The sequence below is a fragment of the Ursus arctos genome, unplaced genomic scaffold, assembly GCF_023065955.2.
Source record: "Ursus arctos isolate Adak ecotype North America unplaced genomic scaffold, UrsArc2.0 scaffold_37, whole genome shotgun sequence".
In the NCBI taxonomy this organism is placed as follows: domain Eukaryota; kingdom Metazoa; phylum Chordata; class Mammalia; order Carnivora; family Ursidae; genus Ursus; species Ursus arctos.
The window spans coordinates 18,508,796-18,524,222 of record NW_026623053.1 but is presented as its reverse complement, the minus strand read 5'-3'; the positions used below and the strand labels follow the sequence as shown (position 1 = coordinate 18,524,222).

The 15,427-nt window shown below is 40.1% G+C and overlaps 1 long non-coding RNA gene across 1 annotated transcript in view; it reads left to right on the top strand.

The window, feature by feature from the left end:
- LOC113266144 (uncharacterized) overlaps positions 1-15,427 on the top strand; it is a 117,150-nt gene that overhangs the window by 63,116 nt on the left and 38,607 nt on the right. Inside the window, exons 4-5 of the long non-coding RNA XR_008957143.1 lie at positions 4,887-5,067; positions 10,409-10,559. This is a non-coding gene — a long non-coding RNA (uncharacterized LOC113266144). The remainder of the gene's footprint in view (positions 1-4,886; positions 5,068-10,408; positions 10,560-15,427) is intronic.

The window sequence follows — 15,427 nt, the reverse complement described above, 5'->3', positions numbered from 1 at the left end:
AGCGAGTGATTGATTTAAAATGGGATGAACACTCGCGAAACGCCCTCGCAAAAATGACCTCCAGTGTGTAGAGAGCAAGGGCTCAAAGCAGAGAAAGCTAGCCTCCACAGGCAACCAAACACTCTTATTGATCAAATAAAGCGGATGTTTATTATTTTAATTATGAAAAGGCAAGTTATAGTTTTAAGCAGCCTCTATCAGTAAAACAGGACACCCGTGGACTTCATTTATCAGCTACTGATATTAATCAAACAAGCTGCATTTTGCTATTGTAGTTGCTCTAGAAGATATTGATACAGTCCCATTACAAAGTATTAATACTCCAAGAAGTATGTTAGGAAACCAGGACTACCACACAGGAAATAATTTCAAATAATACAAGGTGCTATGTTCATAGAGCAAAGGATTCTAGTTGTGTTGCCCAGTGAACTGGGAAGACCCTGGACCCTGAGGCGTCAATCTATCCCATCCCTAAGCTGTCACAGAAGGCTCTTAGCATCATCACAAGAAAGAACTCAAGGACGGGCATGACACAGTGGGTGAGTGACATAAGCAGGAAAGTTTATTAAAGCAAAAGTACACTCTAGAGATGTGAGAGCAGGTGAACTCAATAGAGAGAGAGCTGCATCTCCTGGGGTCTGGGTCTCCATTGTTTACTGAGAGTTGTTGACAAGGGAGTGGAATATCATTACTTGGAGCGGGGATTTCTTGGAAGCAAGGTTTCACGCCTTTTCTTCCCTACTTGGTCAGGGGTTTCTGCCCTACTTTGTCAGCCATTTTGGGCCTGTCTGGTTTGATCGGAGTTCTTCTGGCTTTGTTTTGGAGTGCTACTAGGACAGCCCTCTGACTTTCCCGATAGCTGGCCATGACTTTTTCTTTGCTGGCTGCCAGGCATCCTGTAAGAACCTAACTGCCTACTCTAACAGCGCTGTTAGAGGGAAATAAGAAGCCATGTAGAATTTTTTTAATTGGGGGCGCCTGGGTGGCACAGCGGTTGAGCGTCTGCCTTCGGCTCAGGGCGTGATCCCGGCATTCTGGGATCAAGCCCCACATCAGGCTCCTCCGCTGGGAGCCTGCTTCTTCCTCTCCCGCTCCCCCTGCTTGTGTTCCCTCTCTTGCTGGCTGTCTCTCTCTGTCAAATAAATAAATAAAATCTTTAAAAAAAAAAAAGAATTTTTTTAATTGGAAGCAAGGTGGGGGGGGAGGAGTGTGACCTAAGTGGATATGTGCTTTATAATCCATGGAGGTGGTGCGGAGGGCAGAGTGTACAGGCTGGGAGGGGCAGTGGAGAGTTGAGGGAGTGGAGACCAGGAGGCTGACTGGAAGCTATTATAAAAGCCTCAAATGACTTAGAGCAGAGGTGCTGGAAGCAGAAAGAGCACAACAGATACATTCAAGAGACATGTCCAAGGTGGAGCCTCAGGAAAGTGTGGCCAGTTGTTCATGGCAGAGAGGAAGAGAAAGATTCAAGGCTATCTATGGTTTCTCCTTTGGAGAACGACCTTAACTTGAAATAGGCAGTTTATGTAATTTGGGCATGAAATGATGAAACTTCAGTCTAAAGGCAGAATGCTTTTGATGTTGGAAAACCCATGTAAATATTGTGATTATAGGTCACACTTCTGAAAGAACTCAGGGCTCAATTGACTACAGGTGATATACATTTAAAACTGAAAAGCCAGTTGCTGCCTGCAGTGTTCTCACCACCCTATACTCCTGAGAAGGGAACCCTAACATTTCCTTGGGGGTTCACAGACTAGATGTCAAGCTACCATTCTCACTTCCTCCTTCAGTGGGATTTGATCCTGTTTCTACATTTACAACCCTGCTCAGCCTTGGACCTGAGCTTAAATGATGCATCCTCCCAATCCCAGGACCAGTGAGTCTAACTTGTACGCTCTCTGTATCCTCTTATAGCTCCCTGGTACTTTCCTTCATAGTGCTTATCACACTTTGGAGCTATCCATCTCTTAACTTATTGTCTTTAACAAGATCATAAATTCCTTTAAAGCATGGAGGTATTTCTATTTTATTTATCGCTGTATTCCCGGTAAGGGGCGCAGCGCCAAGGACGTGGAAGATGCTCAGTAATAGTTGTTGAATGAATGGATGAATTATCAGTTCCATTGCCTTTGATGCTTTGGGTACCTCACACATGCTGTCTCCATGAACAGGAGTTTGATAGTCAGTCTCATGTGATTGGAGAGGAAGTGAAAGATAAAAGAATGTTGGGAGAATGTAGGCGAATTTAATGTCTAACCAGATATCAGAGATGGAGAAAGTAATGCCAGTGACTTAATCTGGGATGGCTAGAAGCTTTCTCTCTCTAATCTCATGCTTTGGGGAATGCTACACTGCAGGCCACAAGAAGAAATGCTCTATTTTGGCAGTCAAGTCAGAGTTGTACTCAGATTCAAATTACAAAGTGCTCAATTATATGATGATTTTATTCTTATTTTTTTGAGCAAGCGCCATACTGTTTTCCATAGCAGCTGCAGCATTGTGTATTCCCACCAATAGTGTACAGCAACATGAATATAGTTAACACTACAAACTGTACTCTTAAAAATGGTTACAATGGTAAATCTTATGTTAAGTGTTTTTTACCACAATTTTAAAAAATTGAAGGGCTCATTGGACGCCTGCTGGGTACTGCCAAGCCCTTGGTAGCATCTCCACTGACAGATTCCTTGGATGGTACCGGCACCTCTAAAGCCAAGTATTTCAATGAGGATCCAGAGGGGAGAAGATGGAGATTTGGCTAATAAACCCATCCTGACTTTATCACTACCCTGAATTTTTATCCAGATGGACTAAAGTATTCCCAGTGCTTCTGAAAGCCTAAATATCAGTTTTTCTTGTTTTTATTGAAGGATAATTGACATACAATATAGTATTAGTTTCAGGTATACACCATAGTGATTCAAAATTTATATACATTGCAAAATGGTCACCACAATATGTCTAGTTGCCATCTGTCAACAAAGTTGTTACAATATTATTGACTATATTCCTGAATATCAGTTTTAAGATTGACTGTGAAGTGGTATGAAAAAAAATTAGGTAATTTCATAAATTTCATTTGGTCTTTCTTCATTTACTATTTCGTTTTCATTAAGCTGTCCCAGGTTGCACGTGAGATGATTTCATCCTCTTTCATCATTTGATCTTCCCTTAAATCCTCCTGTACCCAGTTATTTTAATACTGATGGGCATGACAGTAACTTAAAATATCCAAAGGGTATTGGCTTCAGACACCTCCCTCATATTTCTGGGCTCTTTTAAGAATCCAGAGTATTCTCTTTAACGGTTTCAAAAACTGTAGGGAACAAATTTCCTGAACATAAATATACTCTCAACAACAAACATATCATACATATTCCCTGTTGACTTAAAATATAGGTGTGTGTGTGTGTGTGTGTGTGTGTGCACGCGCGCACGTGTGTGGCTTCCCAGGTGGAGAAGATTTGGAGAGTGAAGACCGGGAAAGAGTCTCTTCAAGGCTGAGAAGTAGCAAACATAGAGGTTGTTTATTCCAAGAGGCCAACAGATTGAATTCTTATCCCTCATCTTCAAAGAAGGATAACACAGAGCTTATTTTGTGTCCTGAAGAGAGAGTCAGAGAAGGACCAGGGCAGTTGCCCTCTCACTCCTGGGTTGAGAATCCTAGGCGGAGCAAAGTCTGGGTGTATCTGTTGCTTAACAAAGGGGACCCAGCAGAGCCTTTTGTGAATTCTCTCAGTACGGAGAGGGAAAGAGGCTTTCCTGCTCTGCTGGTGAAGCCTTCTTTGTGCTGAAATCAGCTTTTTCCACAGTCCTGCAATTCCTCAAGGAGGGTCGAGGAGTGAGTGAGGAGGGATTTATACGGCCTTTTCCCCGACCGAGTGTTTCTGCTGCTTTTCCATGCCACTGGGCCGAAGACCCAAAGCGCATAAGAGGCACACCACACCCGCCCCCGTATTTCCCCACCTCATCCTGAATGCACACTTAGACACCATTCCAAGAAGGCTGCAGTCATTCAAGACACCCCAGGTTGTAACAGACAGTGTGTTTCTAAACTCCTACCTTGCTCTCCACCTCCATCCTCTATGACTCAGGGTGACCTTGTCAACTAGAAAACCAGGAAAGGTATACGTCTCCAGAGGATTCCCCAGTTAGATTTCCAATTAGGACATGCCCAGTCACACAGCGTGTGTGGAACAATGACATAGTCACAAATTGTGAATTCCTATGCTGAATATGAGGGATTCAGAGACACTTGGTACGGAATATTCCAATCTGTCAATAACTGCAAAGTCAAATCCACAGTAAGACCATTCACAAAAGGTGTCATTTGGCAAAAATATAGTAATAACGGTCTTCAGGATTTCAGAGATAGATGGGTGTGTACTGTGACTATACAGCAAGTAGCCCTTTCCCTCTCTTCCCGCTCTCATAAATCATGTCATATTATGTGAATTCAGTGCAAAACAAGGGGGTAGTGTACCAAAAAGGTATATGGAATTGATTTTATTGAATAGATTTGCCTAAATCACTGCTATTTTAAAACAAAAATTCCTCATGCTCAATCTGAAAGTCAAACAAAAATCTCCTGAATGTATCGGATTTGAAATGCTCTGTCATAGTAAGAATAAATCACAAAACGGGAATAGACAAGCCAATTTAGAATCCGTTGGGCAGGGGTGCGTGAATTGATCAGATACCTAGGCCTTAACATAGTCCAGATATTAAGTCCGACTAAGAATAATTTCAAGGTTCCCCCTGCCTCTGCAAGGTAAATGCTAAGGTCACTGCTGATTATCCCCAGTGCTTACAAAGTGACAACAGATAAGCCTAATAGCATTTGAATTTAAGCAGCTGTGATTTTTTTCCCCTCCTTCTTCCAGCTTTGTGAAGTGGAAATTGTACAGGCTCCCCTAGAAAAGGCACACTTGGCGGACTTAAAGCACGCCGTGACGATGAGGCACCCTTACCATACAACTCGTCCAAGACCAACTCACAGCGTGAACCTAGGGTCGGCTCAGGCACCGGAGTATGATAAATAAAAACGCTGCTGACATGGTTACAGTAAGAATTTCTTTTTTTTTTTTAATTTTATTTATTGATTTGACAGAGAGACAGCCAGCAAGAGAGGGAACACAGGCGGGGGGAGAGGGAGAGGAAGAAGCAGGCTCCCAGTGGAGGAGCCCGATGCGGGGCTGGATCCCATAACACCAGGATCATGCCCTGACCTGAAGGCAGACGCTTAAGGGCTGCGCCACCCAGGCGCCCCACAGTAAGAATTTCTTAGCAATACTTTCTAAAGCAGTATTTCCAATCCATTCACACTAGCCGATGAGCCTAGAACTGCTGGGCCCACTGAAAAATTATATGATTCTTGAAAAAAAAAAAAACCTAGAAAATCCTATGTGTTCAATTATGAACATACTGCACTTTTGCCAAATCACTGGGCTTTATCATATTTGTTTGTACTATATATGTGTGTGCACTGTGTGTGTGTGTGTGTGTGTGTGTTCAGTCAACTGTCATTTCTTGCGTGCTTACTATATACCAGCTACATTACTATGGACTTGGGATAAGTGCTGGAGACGAGACACAGTCACTGCCCCAAGAAAATACAGTCTAGTGGAGCTTTGTGCCTCTCAACCTTTTAATGGGCATACAAATCACCTGGGGATCTCATTAGTATGCAAAATCTGCAGTGTGTCTGGGGTAAGGCTGAGATTCTGCCTATCTAATATACTCCCTTGTAATGCTGATGTTGCTGGCATTTGAGTAGCAAATATTGGAGGACACAGACATTAAGTCACACAAATAACTATATGCTTACATTTGTGATAAGTGCTATGAGAAAAAAAACCACAAGGATCTATGAGACCAAGTAAAGTGGGGGAACCCAAGCTGTACCTCAGGGCTCGGGGAGGGGCTATATAAGCCAAAAGCTGAAGGAGGGTGGGGATACGTCAGGCTAAGCTATTGAGGCCATAGCAAATGCCACAGGTACCTTTGGTGTCTTTCTGCCTGAAGGTGTTCTCCAGACACCAGAGTGTGACTGACCTGTGCTCAGGGATTGCCAAAAGTACCTAAAGCCAAAATGCCCCAGGGCTATTTGCTTCAGGGACAGAAATTTATAAATAAACATCCCAGCTTCACCAGCCCTTAATGAGACACGCTTAGCTGGGTTTCGTAGTCTCTCAGAGGTTCCCAGCAGGATTGTGCCCCAGTGGCCTACAGCTATAGCTGATAATAACTTTGACTTTCCTCTTTTCCCTGTATCAGATCCCTACTCCTGGCCAATGACTCTGGTCTCACCCCCAAATAAATTACTTTCTCCTAAATCCTTGTCTCAGGGTTTGCTTTTGAGGGAACTCAGATTAAGAAACTAACCCACTCAGAGAGGACAACAAACAATGATGATCTATGTATACAGACACGCATGTATGCATCCACGTGTGTACATACACACACACCCACACCCACACCCATACACATAACACATACGTACACAACTAGGTTGAAAGCTAAGGGGAAGAAAGACACAGAAACATAAAGTGAACACAGGCCACTTTTGCTTTTGGACATTTGCCCCCAATCCTAGTGATCTCGAATTTCTGCTTTGATGACCTCATGGGGAAAGAGGAACAAATTGTAATCACGAACTGGCCCTATTTCCTGAATTGGATGATGGCTTCGTGGTTGCTTGGAAAACTGTACATAAGTGGTTCAGGAACTTTCCTATATGTGCATTATACTTCACCATATTTCAAAATGTAATTTTAAAAAATCTGACAAGAGAGGAATGATTTAGGCAAAGGGAAATCATATAAGAATTACGTAGATGTTTTGGAAGAACAGAGAACAGACAAGTGTGACTAGATGTACAGTGGGGAGGATAGTGGAAGATTCATTCATACATTCATTTACTCATTTGTGACAGTATGACCTTTTTTAATGGAGCTTTCATTGGGTGGGAGACAGGCAAAACAAACAAACTAATAAGTGAGCAAGATAATATCAGACATTAATGATTGCTATGAAGAAAACAAAATAGGTGAAAGTCACAGAAAAACCCTGGGGGTAGAGGGTTGCTTGGGGAGGTAATGGAGACTGGGTTGCCTAGAAAGATCTCACTTACGGGCTGGCAGTTGAACTGAGATCAGAGGGACAAAAAGATAAAAGTAGAAAGGGACATAGAAGCCAGTCCCTGGAGGTCTCAGTAAAAATTCTGAGTTTTATTTTAGGAGAAATGGAAAGCCATTAAAGGTATTTACACAGAAGGGGGAGATAATCATACTAAGGTTCTTCCAGATCATCCCGATGCCTCTGTGATGAATGGTTTCCAGTGACAGGGGCTGACGAGGATGCCAAAACAGAGACATACAACTGGATCTGTTCAAGTTATATTATAGACTAAGACTTGAATATCCCTTACATAAAGTCCGGTATAGATCCTACCCCCTTAAAGAAATCATCAACCACTGGGCCCTATCTTGTTAGCTCCCGTGATTTGGCTGGTGAATGGCAAATGACTGAAGCTGGATCGGTTAGAATCCTTTCTTGGGATATTCCTAATAGAGCTGGAGGGGAAGATTCTCCTTTAGTAGAATGCTATAATGCCATGATAACTGCTGGTGATCTTGCTCAAGATTGTTTGGAGAAAGGTAGAAGGAAGCAGGAGAGGCTGCAACCTTGAAGAGAGAGGAGAAAGGGAGAGAGATTGAGATAAATTCTTGTGATGGAATCTCCTGGCTGCTGTAGTTTTAGCAGTACTTTATTTGACTATTGGAACTATTTCAGGATTTTTTCCAGTTACACATATCATATTAATTCCCTTTTGCATTTAGCTAATTCAAGTTGGATTTCTGTCAATTACAACTGAAAAAAACCTGGGCAGTATAAGAGGTAAGGGAGCTGGAGGAGAGCATCTTGGGGAATAGGTGTGTCATTGACCAAATAGATGAAGGCCAGATGAGAAGTTGGCTCAGGAAGAACCAAAGTATTGTTGAGAAAATGAGAATTTGAAATCCCTATGAGATATCAAAGTGGAAATGTTAAGTAGATAGTAGATATTTGTTTTTGTTTTTTTAATTAATTTTATTCTTTTTTTTCTACAAAATTTTATTTAAGTACTAGTTAGTTAACATACAGTGCGATATTGGTTTCAGGAGTAGAATTCAATGATTCATCACTTACATACAACACCCAGGGCTCAACATGACAAGTGTCCTCCTTAATACCCATCACCCATCCAGCCCATCCTCTATCCATCTCCCTCCATCAACCCTCCATTTGTTCTATACCATTAAGAGTCTCTTATGGTTTGTTTCTGTCTCTATCTCTTTTTCCCCACTCCCATATGTTCGTCTGTATTGTTTCTTAAATTCCACATAGGAGTAAAATCTTGTCTTTCTCTGACTGACTTATTTTGCTCAGCATGATACACTCTAGCTCCATCCGCATCGCTGGGAATGGCAAGATTTCATTCTTTTTGATGTCTGGGTGATATTCCATCACATATATATCACATCTTCTTTACCTATTCATCAGTTGATGGACACATAGTGGATATTTGAATTTAGAGCTCAGCCAAGAGGAACGGAGTGTGGATATAAATTTGGGCATCACTGTCACAGAGTGGATTCCAAAACCATAAGATGATATGAAATGAATTAGATGAGGGCGAGTCTGTCCAGTGGAAAGAGAAGAGGACCCAGGACTAGGTCCTGAAGAACTCCAAGATCTATGGACCAGATGCCATAGATGAGATAGATGCCAAACTTTCACAAAGGAGGTCGGCAAGCTGCCCACCATGCCCCCACCGCCATCTAGCTGTGGTTTGTTTGCTGGATGACCTTAACTAACACTACAAGTTTCACTTTCATTGTCATCTGTCACACACACAAAAAAAGGTTGGGTGAGGAATGTGTGAGTGTGTGTAACTGCGTGACTTTAAAGTAATGATACTGATTTTCAAGGGTGGCTCCTAAACTGGCTCTGCAGGCAATTTTGAAAAAAAAACTACCTGAGTAGAAGGATAAACATTTATACTTTAGAACTGGTTAGGCATTTGGATTATAACAAGCCTTTTGTGTGCATGACTCATCCCTCCATTATTTCTTGATTATAAACTTGGCGATGGGGAAGTGTACTAATTCTGTGATGGCCACGAGAGAATAATTTTTTTATATTACCTCCAGGGTACATGGAATAAGGTCAGCACTGTCTGTTTAGAAAGCAGTCTGAATGAAGGAGCTGCAAGTTTAATGTTTTTTTGTTTCTTATTTCTGTACTTAGTCATGTCGTTCACTAAACCAGAAGGGTGCCTATTATTGTGATGTACATTTCTGAGCTGGCTGACGATACATGAATGAATGCAGATGTCGTAAATACAGCACTACCTAAAAGAACTCTTTGTCTAGTCAGGTGTATGTGAGTTTCTTAGGTTATGAACCTGTATGATCTGTTGGATTGAGTCAAACCATATATCCTGATTAAGTCATAATGATGATTAGGAGTTGTGTTTTCAGCAAATACAGCTACCAGACTTTATAATTTACTAAACATTTCATGGACAGTTGGGACATAAAATTTTAAATGTTCTCAGTTAAAAGTATAAAAATTTTGGTCACTGATCATTTTGTTAATGACCAGTACAGTTCTAAAAGGCTACATATTTTCACAATTCTTAGTCTCTAGCTTAGATTAGCTTCTGAATGCCATGTTCCCCTAATGGAATGTTGTCTCCTTCTCAGTTTCCTCTGGAATATTTTTATATATCTTAAGTGAACTGAAAAATACGCTAAGACCCAGATGTTTTATTTCTACAATTACAGAATTTATTCAGTAACTTTATATATTTATGAGATTACCTAAGATGTGGTTAGTGAAATTGTATCATTTTTGTTTCTGATATTTTAAATTAAATTAAATAAAAAATATTGGACTAGACTTACTTTCTTTATATATTCTCTTTAGTTCTTGGGATGGCATTGTTTAAATGAATGAACCAATAAATATCCTACATGATTATTACTAATAATACACAGATTGTCTGAAAAGTCTGGAAACATTGGGAAAACATTTATTATGCTTTTTCAGATTAATAATTAGCTTAAATTTAGAAATGTGTTATCTGCAAAAGAATAGGGGGATCAAAAGAAAATACATTTTGAAAATGTAACTAACATCTTGATTTTATTTTTATTTTTACATTTTGAAACTCAGATGTTCAGGATCAGATTAATTATAAAATTTTAAATTTTATATTATAAATCAAAAATTATTATAATCAAAAATTATAAAATTTTTGATTCATGTCACTTTCTCATTTGTCCAGATATAGCCACATTAATTTATTTTGTTAATTACTTAATTATTTTTTTTAAGATTTTATTTATTTATGTGACAGAGAGACAGCCAGCAAGAGAGGGAACACAAGCAGGAGAGAGGGAGAGGAAGAAGCAGGCTCCCAGCCGAGGAGCCCGATGTGGGACTCGATCCCGGAACTCCAGGATCACGCCCTGAGCCGAAGGCAGACGCTTAACGACTGCGCTACCCAGGTGCCCCATTTAATTATTTATTTTTAATAATGGAATAGTCACCCACAAAGTCACTATCCAAAACAAAAGCTGAGATTCTAACAACAGCTCACATCAAATCCTTTTTCCCCAACCCATCCATCCCCCTCTTCTCTCCCACCCAAAGGATTCATCATCCAAAATCTCATACTCATTGTTCCTTATATCTCAGTGTATTGTAACTATTTTTTCCTAAAAAAAAAAAAAAATATATATATATATATATATATATATATATATATATATATATATATGGCTTTTTTTAATTTACAAAAGGAATGTCAGACTTTGTATAATCTTTTGGAAATGTTGTCATTTAGTATTGCATTGATAAGATTAATTCATATGGTTACTTGCAGCTATAGTTTATTCATTTTCATTGCTATATATTCATTGAGTGAATGTATCACAGTTTATTTACCTACCATCTGTTGCTGGACACTTGGATTCATTCTGGTTTTTGTTAATATGAACAGTGCTGCTATAAACATCCTTTTACATACCTTCTCTTATACATGTGCAAGAGTTTCTTTTTTTTTCATAGATTTTTAATAATAATATTTTTTATTATGTTAGTCACCATGCAGTACATCCCTAGTCTTTGATGTAAAGTTCCATGATTCATTACTTGCATATAACACCCAGTGCACCATGCAATACGTGCCCTCCTTACTACCCATTACCAGCCTATCGCATTCCCCCACCTCCCCTCCCCTCTGAAGCCCTCAGTTTGTTTCCCAGAGTCCATAGTCTCCCATGGTTCATTCCCCCTTCTGTTTACCCCCACTTTCTTCCCTTTCTTCTCCTACTGATCTTCCTACTTCTTATGTTCCAAAAATGAGTGAAACCATATGCTAATTGTCTTTCTCTGTTGACTTATTTTGCTTAGCATTATCTCCTCCAGTCCCGTCCCTGTTGCTGCAAATGTTGAGAAATCATTCTTTTTGATGGCTGAGTAATATTCCATTGTATATATGGACCACATCTTCTTAATCCAGTCATCTGTTGAAGGGCATCTCGGCTCCTTCTACAATTTCGCTATTGTGGACACTGCTGCTATGAACATTGGGGTGCATATGGCCCTTCTCTTCGCTACGTCTGTATCTTTGGGGTAAATATTCAGTAGTGTAATTGCTGGATCATAGGGTAGCTCAATTTTTAACTTTTTAAGGGACCTCCACACTGTTTTCCAGAGTGGCTGTACCAACTTGCATTCCCACCAACAATGTAGGAGGGATCCCCTTTCTCCACTTCCTCTCCAACATTTGTTGTTACTTGCCTTGTCAATTTTTGCCATTCTAACTGGCGTAAGGTAGTATCTCAATATGGTTTTGATTTGAATTTCCCTGATGGGTAATGATTTTGAACATTTTTTCATGTGTCTGTTAGCCATTTGTATGTCTTCATTGGAAAAGTGTCTGTTCATATCTTCTGCGCATTTTTTGATTTATTTGTTTCTTGTGTATTGAGTTTGAGAAGTTCTTTGTAGATCTTGGATACCAGTCTTTTATCTGTAGTGTCACTTGCAAATATCTTCTCCCATTCCGTGGGCTCTCTCTTAGTTTTTTTGACTGTTTCCTTGGCTGTGCAGAAGTTTTTGATCTTGATGAAGTCCCACAAGTTCATTTTTTCTTTTGTTTCTCTTGCCTTTGGAAATGTGTCATGAAAAAGGTTGCTGTGGCCGATGTCGTAGAGGTTGCTGCCTATGCGCTCCTCAGGATTTTGATGGATTCCCGTCTCACATCGAGGTCTTTCATCCATTTGGAGTTTATCTTTGTGTATGGTGTGAAAGAGTGGTCAAGTTCCATTCTTTTGCATGTAGCTGTCCAGTTTTCCCAGTACCATTTATTGAAGGGACTGTCTTTTTTCCACTGGATGTTTTTTCCTGCTTTGTCAAAGATTAGTTGCCCAAAGAGCCGAGGGTCCATTTCTGGGTTCTATATTCTGTTCCATTGGTCTATGTGTCTGTTTTTGTGCCAGTACCATACTGTCTTTGTGATCACAGCTTTGTAGTACAGCTTGAAATCTGGCAACGTGATGCCCCCAGCTTTGTTTTTCCTTTTCAACAATTCCTTGGTGATTCGGGGCCTTTTCTGGTTCCACACAAATTTAAGGGCTGTTTGTTCCAGTTCTTTGAAAAATGTCATTGGTATTTTGATCGGGATGGTATTGAAAGTGTAGATTGCTCTGGGTAGCATGGACATTTTAACTATGTTAATTCTTCCGATCCATGAGCATGGAATATTTTTCCATCATTTTGTGTCTTCTTCAATGTCTTTCAAGAATGCTTTGTAGTTTCTAGAATATAGATCCTTTACGTCTCTTGTTAATTTCGAGATAACATATGATTTTTGGTGCTATTGTAAATGGAATGGATTCCCTAATTTCTCTTTCTTCAGTCTCATTGTTCGTGTATAGAAATGCAACTGATTTCTGAGCATTGATTTTGTATCCCGCCACGTTACTGAATTGCTCTATAACTTCTAGTAGTTTGGGGGTGGATTCTTTTGGGTTTTCCATATAGAGTATCATGTCATCTGCGAAGAGAGACAGTTTGACTTCTTCTTTGCCGATTTGGATACCTTTTATCCCTTTTTGTTGTCTGATTGCTGTTGCAAGGACTTCTAGTACTATGTTGAATAATAATGGCAAGAGCGGGCATCCTTGTGTTCCTGATCTTAAGGGAAAGGCTTCCAGCTTTTCCCCATTGAGAATGATATTTGCTGTAGGCTTTTCATAGATGGCTTTTATGAAATTCTGTTGAAAATATACCTGGGCACAGAAGTACTGGGGGTATAGAGAATGTAAGATTTTAAGGAAAAAATGCCAAGCTTTTCCAAAGTTTTTGCTCTCATCTGTGGCATATAAAAGGACCTGTGGATCCACACTTAATATTATCAGAATTTTAAATATTTGGAATCCAGTGGAGGTAGAATGGTATCCTATTATGATCTTAATAAACATTATTTTAAAATAAAAACATTCAGGGGCGCCTGGGTGGCACAGCGGTTAAGCATCTGCCTTCGGCTCAGGGCGTGATCTCGGTGTTATGGGATCGAGCCCCACATCAGGCTCCTCTGCTAGGAGCCTGCTTCTTCCTCTCCCACTCCCCCTGCTTGTGTTCCCTCTCTCGCTGGCTGTCTCTATCTCTGTCAAATAAATAAATAAAATCTTTAAAAAAAATAAAATAAAATAAAATAAAATAAAAACATTCAGGGCGCCTGGGTGGCTCAGTTGATTAAGCTTCTGCCTTGGGCTCAGGTCATGATCTCAGGGTCCTGGGATCAAGGCCCGCATTGGGTTCCCTGCTCAGTGGAGAGCCTGCTTCTCCCTCTCCCTAGCTGCTCCTCCTGCTTGTGCTCTCTTTCTCTCTGTCAAATACATAAATAAATAAATAAATAAATAAATAAATAAATAATCTTTAAATAAAATAAAATAAAAACATTCCTTCATTTCTAGTTTTTTCAGGAATACTATACATTTCAAAATATGGTATTGGTATATAGACCAATACAAAGTAATTAATTACAAAATACCTGTCTTACTTTGAGTTATTTATTTATTTTTGGGGTAACTCTTCTCTCACATTACTGCATGGCCAGGACTGTGATATGCTGTCATTTTGGCCACTATGTTCTCTTCTAGTATCCCACCTCCTGAATGGCAGGATGCCGGGGAGTGAGATCATGCATTTGCTATAAGCTCTCCAGTCATTCATTCTTTCTTACTCTAGAAGCTTCACCTCAGCCTAAGTGATTTAAAAAATATCTGAGAGATTTCCATTGCCTACTTAGTTTAAAAAAGGTTTTATTTTATTAAAATTTATAGTGCTACATGGACACAGTTATGAACACACAGTCATTTGATTGCGAGGTATGTAGAGCTGGCCCACATGATGAAGTATTTTTAAAACCCATTCAATTAGATTTCTAGATTTTCCTGTTCCTTTCTCATAAGACATTTAGTTACTTAATTTAAATGCAAAGTCATGTTTAAGGTGACATGGCCATCTGAAATGAAGGACTAATGAATGTCCTTTAAATTGGAAAACAGCAAGGGTAGTAGAGAAATCCTGCTGCAAAACTCCACGGTCAGCCGAAGCAGGGTAAGTGTGATGATGATTCATGTGTTTACTATCATTTCTTTTTTTTTTTTTTTAAGATTTTATTTATTTATTCGACAGGATAGACAGCCAGCGAGAGAGGGAACACAAGCAGGGGGAGTGGGAGAGGGAGAAGCAGGCTCATAGCGGAGGAGCCTGGTGTGGGGCTCGATCCCATAACGCCGGGATCACGCCCTGAGCCGAAGGCAGACGCTTAACCGCTGTGCCACCCAGGCGCCCCTACTATCATTTCTTAACATACATAGAATTTTCAGGAGGAAAAGAAGAGCAAGAGTCGTGGTAAAAATGAGGTGGGGACATACAGATGTGATCCTGAGACCTTCCTTCCTATCCCTCCTCACTAATCTGAACAGTCAAATCCAGCACAAAAAAGTGAGTTTAGAAGTGTGGTATGCGTTAGTCATGGGACGACAACTTTCATTCTGATTGTAGATATTTAAAAGCATCGGGCGTGTTAACTGGGCTTAGTTGAAACTGTTTGTGCTTCTATTGCAATATATTTGGTCACTGTGAGCCAAGATGGATGAAGCATTTCCTAAAGTGATATAGAATTACCTCAGTTGCTCACAAGAAAATCTTTCCATAGCCAGTGCAGTGTTTAAACTTGTCTTCCTTTACTCGTCTTCAGTTCCTCCCCACTTCCAATTGAGTTAATTGCTTATATTTTTAAAAAACTGGAACTCTGAAGAAATGGACTCACCCCTCTTTTAATTGACAGGCAATTTTT